This window comes from Anthonomus grandis, chromosome 6, assembly GCF_022605725.1.
Source record: "Anthonomus grandis grandis chromosome 6, icAntGran1.3, whole genome shotgun sequence".
NCBI classification, from domain to species: Eukaryota; Metazoa; Arthropoda; class Insecta; order Coleoptera; family Curculionidae; genus Anthonomus; species Anthonomus grandis.
The window spans coordinates 14,902,313-14,910,725 of record NC_065551.1 but is presented as its reverse complement, the minus strand read 5'-3'; positions in this window follow the sequence as shown (position 1 = coordinate 14,910,725).

Here is an 8,413-nt window from a genome sequence, read left to right as displayed (position 1 = left end):
TCCCTTCCTTTACTCTGAAGCCTCTCTATCCATCTTGCTACTTGACCCTCCGGATTTTTCACATAAATAAGCCATTTCAAAGCGGCATGTTCCATCGCTTTGACAACAGCTAGCAACTTTCGGCGGATGGCGCAATATCTACTTTCTTGCTTGAAAAGCGTCTTGCTAAAATATCCGATGACTTTTTCTTGGCCGTCCTGGTCTTTGAAGCAACACGGTTCCTATGCCCATATTGCTGGCGTTAATATCCACTACAAATTTTCTAGTCTCGGGACAATTGGAATCTTCGTTCTTTTATCAGCCTGGTCTATGGTTTTGCGATGTTGGCAAATCTCTCCACATAGCGTTGTTAGTAAGTGACAAGCATGAGCTTCTTGGGATTATGCCAAGAAGCTCATGATTCTTCTTGAACATTGGCTTATCTTTGATAGTCTAGACCTTTATCTAATCAATCGCAACTCTGACTGGAAACGAACAAAAAACTTCTATATTTTTTATGTGATCCTCGAACGATTTTCTTACGACAATAAAGTTTTCAAGGTGAATCAGACAAGTTTTCCAGGACAGTCAAGAGCATTGCACAGTGAAAGCCTTTTTTTCAGTGTCATCAATGCGAGAAAGAGGATAGCTCTCCTTTTTAATCACGTTATTAAGCAGCCGGTAATCTACGCACAATCTGATCAAACCGTATTTCTTCTTTACCAGTTCTACCGGTGAAGGTGACGATTTTTTTGGCCGTACTTTACACTAATGTGATCAGCGTCCTCTCTTTTGGCCATTGGTAGTTTTCGAGTTGTCTGTCGAATGGGATAAACATTGTCCGTTTTGGTTTTGTGGTAGAGTACATTGGTCTTCTTTTTTTTCCTAATACATTTTGATATCTAGGGACCAAATCTCTGCCCTTAGACAGGTGCCTAACGATGATACCACTTCTATTTAATTTAGGAGAGGTTCCCGGTTGATTTTCATGATTGCAATTTGTCGAAGTATTGCTGAAATTGCCAGAGCAGTGTCCTAATTCTCTAGTGCCCTTTTTTAATAACACAGGACAATGATTGATATTCATTACCTTTATAGGATTACTCCTATCCTTTCAGCACGTAAAAGGGTCGTTCGGACTGCTATTCCTTGACCAACAACCTTGTCATACATTGCAGATTCAAACATAACTATTTCACCATCTTTGTTTTGCTATCAACCGAGCGGTTCAAAACGATCTCCCTTCGTTCTAGTATAAAAGTTCTCTCTGGAAGTAGGACTAAAGTTACTTTGACGATATAGAACTCCCTGCTTAAAGCTCAACTCGAAGCTTTTGGCGTCCATTCGGTCTGTCCCGATGATTACCTCATCCTCAATCTCAGCCACTATAACAAGATGTTCAAATGTATTTTTTTCTTATGATGAACATGCCGTTTGTTTCACCATGGAAAATTGCTTGATATCTCGTTGCTGTTCGTAGATGCCATTTTAATTGCCGAATCTTAGCTAACAGCATTTTACTACTACGGTCTTATGATTGTTTTTGTTGCACTTGCATCCAGCAGCACAGTACGGAAAGTTCCCTTCAAGCACGCGTAGACGAAAACACAGTTGGTGTGGTGCTGCAGGAAGAAGCCCTGAGCGGTATTTATTGGAGCTTGCTGAATATAGGTGGATGACCGCCTCTTCGCATTGACCTTCTTTAGTTTTTCTGATTGGCAGGAGTGGAACTAGCGCCTTCTGGACAGTGTCTTCTTATGTGACCTGTATTGCCACATTTCCAATACTCCAATGTCCGGTCCTGGAGCATACGTTCTCCAATGGCGTTCCTAATTATCCACTTGATCGTCGACATTCTTGCTCTTCGGGAGACATTCTTTACAGGATAGCGGCAGCATTTTCTCTCTGTTTTGAACTTCTGGGATCCTGTCCTCCATCAATGAAAGTATTTCTTCTTTTAGTTCCTCCTTGTCCTTTAAAATCTTTTCTTCAAGTTCACTTTTCAAGTTGGCATTATTTTCCAAAATCTTTTCTTCTAACCTGACATAATTCTCTCTTAGTGCTTTGCAGAATTTTAAAGCAATTTAGCATCCAGGTCGGAAGAATTTTGCAACGTTTTCCTTGCAACATTTGACCGATACCGTTTGCACCAGCAAAAACAATGTTGTTTGGGTAAACGCCTTTCTCAAATTTTCGAGAAGCCGCTCCCGCAAATCCGCTTCCCTTCAGCTCTTTTTTCAGCTCAACAACTTTTTATTAAAAAAATTAAAGAACTTAAGTTTCTGATTAATGGCGTTAAGAGGAATATAGTGCTTTCTTACTTCTAGTCGAATCCATGTTCCTCTGACATGCGATAAAGCTTTTTCAGAGCTTTTTGATTCAGAATTGCTCTTAATAGAAATGTAGTTAATAGGTTGTTTCTTAGATATTCGTTATTAAACCATAGCTTCTGAGCAGCTATGATACGAGCTAAGTAGAGTTTCTTATCGATACGGACTTGGTATATGCCAGAGTATCAGATTTTATTTGTAAATAGAAGTCTATTCTTGAAGTGCAGTGGCTATAATATAGCGGTTTCGGAAGAGTGAGAAGACTTTTCTTCACAAATGAAAATGCTAATCTTTTTGTCAAGAGCTATGCATTTTGATAAGTTCACTCATCATCATCAGACTCTAAAATTTTACTTTTTCTTCACAGACTTTTTAATATTCATCTTTCTTCAAATTACTTTAAAAAAGGATTAAAAACTATATTTCAAATTTCCAAAAATATGTAAAGATAATAAAATCTTCGTTTATAGAAATATTATCATGGGTTCTATCTACTTCTAATGGTTAACACTAAAGATAATATTCCTACCACTCACAGATCAGGGGTCTATAGACTCAAATGTTCTCATCCAGATATTGTTTGTGTTAATGAACAGACTAAGTTTGATAGCAATCTATTTTTTAACTCCTGAAGTACACACAACCACAAATAAATAATATCCTTCTTGAGAAATAATAATCGTTCATCCCTCCCCGTCCCCTTACTTCTTTTTCTTAAATAATCTCCTTTACAAATATTTTCATTTCCACCAAATGCTTTCCCAGCGCTGCTATAGTACTCTGTTGACGTTGACTAATAATTCAAGCTTTTTCGTCTTTATCGCAATAGATTTATATATTAGATCCAATGTCCAAACCTTAGTCTTAACTGCGTTCACTAGATGTCATAACTCTTACCATTTGTTGATTTTATAATTATAATCATTGGGCCGTATGAATGAAAATTAGCAAAAACGTCTACTTACAAAACTTAAAACATATGCCACGGACATATAACAATAAAAATGTAAATAGAAGGTTTTGCTCAAACTTGTATTAGAAGCATGAGAATCTACTAACGTTTAAGTATTTGCTCGACTTGTTATGAATAAAATGTATTCTTTGCTTACTTAGTTGAGCATTTGCCCCAAAATATTTGCATCTCGTTAGTAAGAGATGCAAACTTTTTGGGGCAATAAGCTGGTCATAAAATGGCAGAATTCAATTCACAGAAACAATACAAAGTGCGAAGGAAAGCTGATTGGTGAAATTTTAAATCTCTTTACAGATTTCAAGAAGAAAATATAAATTGGATGGCAACGTACTTTTTGGGAGAAAATCTTGAAAGAGGAGATGATTAGAATTAGGAATCACTCAGTCGACTATACTAAAACAAGAATAATTTGTAACGAACAAAATAGTTGAAAAGTCCCATTTATGGATCAAATCTCCGTCAAACTAACCCAAAATAAACGAAGCACAGCAAGCGTGTCAAGAAAAATGTTACTTTCTCATTTATTTTGATTGATTGCGGGCGTGTTCAGATTTTAAAACCGAATCAACACGGTGATAAATATACATCACCAGGAAGGGATTGGCAAATTTAAATGTCCAGGCAACATGTAACTCAGGGGAAATGTTACTATTGCTGATGCTATATTTTTGTGTTTTGTATGGTGATGTTAGTTGGCCGGAATCTGTACACAACGCAGGAATTTGGATTAACTGCGATATACGTGTAACTATGAAGCAGTTTTCTGATGCAGTAATACTGGGTGATGATGGTTATGGCTTAGAACCGTATCTAATGACTCCGTTCAGAAACCTCAATAACGCATTGGAAAGAGCTTACAACAAACTGTTTTAAGAAATAAATGGTTGTAATTGAAAGGTGTTTTGGCCAATTTAAGCGCAGGTTTCCATTTTTGAAATATATGTGCCGAGTTCTAATTAGAAGAAGTTCCATCCGTCATTATTTGTTGTATCGTGCTTTACAATATTGCCAAGTACTTGGGAGATGCTGATTTTGAATATAATGCAAAACCAGACGACAATTATCATAACGGTGGTGACTACGAAGTAGAAGATTCTACAGTCCAGCTTCTATATTTAATATATTTTTAAAACCCTGAAATTTTTAATTTACCATTTTAGTCCTACTTTTTCATAAAGAAAACATTTATATTTTATTTCGAATTAAGTACAACTCAACTATAAACAAGTTCAATTGTGTTATTATATGAGAATTATGATATGGCTGGCATTTGGCTGCGCCGATGTTTTCCATATTGCCTGTTCTTAAAACTGCCTCTGGATACGAGTAGTCTTTGATATAAGAACAAGGCATTGTGATTTCTGTGTTGCCAGCCCAAGTAACAATTTGCAGTCACCTAAGTTGAGATTACTCTTATTTTCACAAGTTGCAACGTTGTTTTCAGTGCAAAATTTAGTTGGTTTTGCAACGACATTTATTTTCGACCAAACTTCGACGTACTGCACCTGTATCGCAACTGTTGTAAAACTGCTATTTTTACGACGTATTTACTATAGATGATAGCAGTAGTAATTTACACTTAAAACAACGACGTGCAGACGTGTATAATTTTTCGAATCAAAAATCCAGTAAGAACAACGTTACCTCATCGTTAGCGAATGGGTACATTGCCTGATCATTGCCTGATCATCTGTGTTAGCATTTTTCGGTGTAGAGGGAGTTTTTTGACATGTTAAGAGTTTTAGGAAGAAGATGAAAAACTAAAAAGTTTTATTTTTTAGGATTTATATAGCAGCAGCAGCAATGAAAACTCAAAATGTAATGTTAACATTACATTCTGAGTTTATATCTTTCGAAGAGCTTATGATTCTTTTGTAAAAGTTAAAGTTTTTGTTTATTAAAGTTTGTAAAAACACGTGCTGCATACGCGCAACAAACTCCAAACAATAATGAAATATTAAAATTTTAGTTAGGTTCATCCGTTCTTCCTCTTGCTTCAGGCCAACCAGGGACAACGACAGCGGGTTTCTTATGTCACTAATAAAAAAAATTACTTATTATTTTTTTGTTTTTCGAAATCCTTTATAAATTCAGGGTGCGCGTGTTATTTAGAGCGAAAATAACATCTTTTCACCGTTTATAAATTAAGTGCTTGGAAATTTTTCAAAACGGGTATTTTACTTAATTAAGACTGTTCAAAAGATGGATTAAAAAGGTTGTATTTTTGGAGTAGCTGCTCACTGGAGTTATTTATTAGTTTATTGTTAAAAAAGTAATTAGTTTTTCTGTCGTTATGGCGTCCAGCCGTCTAAAAATCAGTAACTCTAAAAACGTTGCAAAAACGTTTAGAAAGTTAACGGGTAGTCACTGCGTAACGTTGAGACAACCAAAAAAATCTTCAAATTGGTGTAAAACGAAGTTGTCTCTACGTTGCGTTGCAATTTGCAACGTTGTCGCGTCGAAAAATTGCTAATTGGGTGATGAGTATGGTCAGCTTCCACATAGATTTTGTGAACTAATAATTTAACTGTCTTCTGGACAGTAATATTGTGAGGAATGAATTTGAGTATTATAAGCATATAGATAAATTAATAAATATTTTAGAATCTTACATAACATAGTCGGATAAGGGGTAAAGAAAAAAGGATCCGATAGAAAATATATTCTTATGCAGGAGCGATTTAAAGCAAGGCATTGACTGACTATGGCCTACCAAGAATTATATGATTAGAAACCCGATGCGACTAAAATAATTCTCTTTGAACACAGATTGAGTAAAATGCAAACCTATTCACGTATGCTCTGATACTTCTCTCTAGTACCTTTGAAAGATCAGGGAGAATGCTGATTGACCTAACTTTATTTAATGAAACAATTTTAAGTATAGCAATACCATATAAAGATTTTCACGAATCTGGGAATTAACGCTTTAATACAATTAACGAGATACACCAAAAAAAATCTTCCACGCTATTGAAGTCAAGGTATTCCTTATTTTCAGCACCTGAAATCAAATCTTATTCCTCTATTTTACTACGAGAAATATTCTTTATATTTTCTTCTGGACATATTCTTTTCCATATATGGGGAATAGAGATACGGATGCGCAGCTGGTAAAAGCGTTCGGTCACGTCGGTCTGCAAACTTTAGTAATTTTATCCCTATTTAATGTAAAAATAATTTGTGAGTTTAAAGTGTTATTATAGTATCTACTAATCATGGAAAGACAAACAGTTAATTCGTAAAATACTCAGAATAGCCAGAATCCCGAAATAATAAAACTTAATCAACGTATTGAACAAATGGCGGCGCAGTTTAAAGTCGAACTTGGCAGCTTTAAGAAGAATCTTAAAACAAATCCCACTGAAACGACAACATCTAAGGCAGGAAACAATGAACCTCAATTTGGAGCAATAGGTGAATTGACGCAGAAGTTTTTAACGTTCGAAAAATCTGAATTTGGATGTCAATTTATACGACGGTATTGTTGAACTATAACTACTAAAGTAAACATTCCTGTGCATAAATGCGACATTAATTTTTGTTATCGTTTGGGCAGTAAAGAAAAACGAACGATCAGTCCTAGACCAGTTGCGATTACTTTTTGCCAACGGTGGATGCGCGATCAAGTTTTCTATGGTAAACGCATGCTAAAGGGAATAAAAATTGTGCTCTCAGAACTATTAACGCCTCCACAGCTTGTTTTATTTAAAAACGTCAAAACTCAGTTTAAAAACTCCTGCTGGAGCAATAGATTGTGATAAACAATGGTGCCAAATGGTGTTATTAGTTCCGAAGAAAAATTAAAAGAAATTACGGGTGTGAATATAATTACGAACGACACTACAAATTCTGACTGATATAAGTGACAGTGTAATAATGTACCATATACAGTGCTTACATTTCAAAACAATCCACCCTTAACAACTTTCTTAAAAAATAAAAAAATAAAATAAAAAAAAAACACGTCAAATTAGATATACAGGGGGACGTTTAATTATGCATTTACTGAAGTTCTGTCAATCACCTCCTCACCTCCAGCTAACCTCACTTTAATATGTCAAATGGGAACCCCCATCATGTGATACATCATAGTAAGGAGCGTAAAATTCTCTATTCAACGGTACCAAAAAAAATGAAATCGGTAAATGTGTAAGCAAATAGTTAGCGAAAATGTCTAGAAATAATGAAGATTTTATTTACGCCAAACTTTGGTATGTCAAATGGCATACCCCATGGTGTGATACATTATTTAAAAGGGCATTCATTATGCTATCAATGGTTGTAAAAAAAATAAAATTGATTGACCAAGAAGTAATTAAAATGTAAATCGGTAGGGTAGAAAAACAAATTTAATTAGTTTAACAAATTTATTTTATTAAATGTTCAAAATGCGCGCCGTTATTATCAAGACAATAAAAAAGCCTATTTTCAAACTCCTTACGAACATTGGCAAGGGTCTGCCCGCTAATTTCTCTGCATTCTTGAAATATTCTATTTTTTAAATTCTCAATACTCTTAGGGGGGTTTTATAAACTTTGCTTTTTAAGTAGCCCCAAAGAAAAAAGTCTAGGGGGGTTAGGTCCGGAGACCGCGCAGGCCATTCGATTGCAGCACGTCTGCCAATCCACTTTTCTCGAAAATTTTCATCAAGCCACTCTCGAACTACCAAAGTGTAGTGCGCGGGAGCTCCATCCTGCTGAAAATTTATATTATTTTCATTCAATAATATAGCACCATGTTGATCTACTTGATTTTCCATAGATTGGATGATGGAAGGGTATATTGCATTTTCTAAAAGGTTTAACTAAATTTCGCCAGTCAAATTTTCTTCCAAAAAAATGGCCCGATTATTTCATTCCCATAAATTCCTGCCCAAACATTAATATTTGGGGGATATTGGGTATGGCCTTCCCGAAAAACATGCGGATTTTCATTATCCCAGTATCTACAGTTATGTCTGTTCACCAGGCCATTTAAGAAAAAGGTCGATTCGTCACTGAAGCAAATGTTCTTCAATAAATGGGGATCGTCGTTAATTCGCTGGCCATCACTTCACAAAATTGGATTCTCCTATCAAAATCATCCTCTCCGAGTTCATGAAGAATATGAATTTTATAAGGAAAGAACT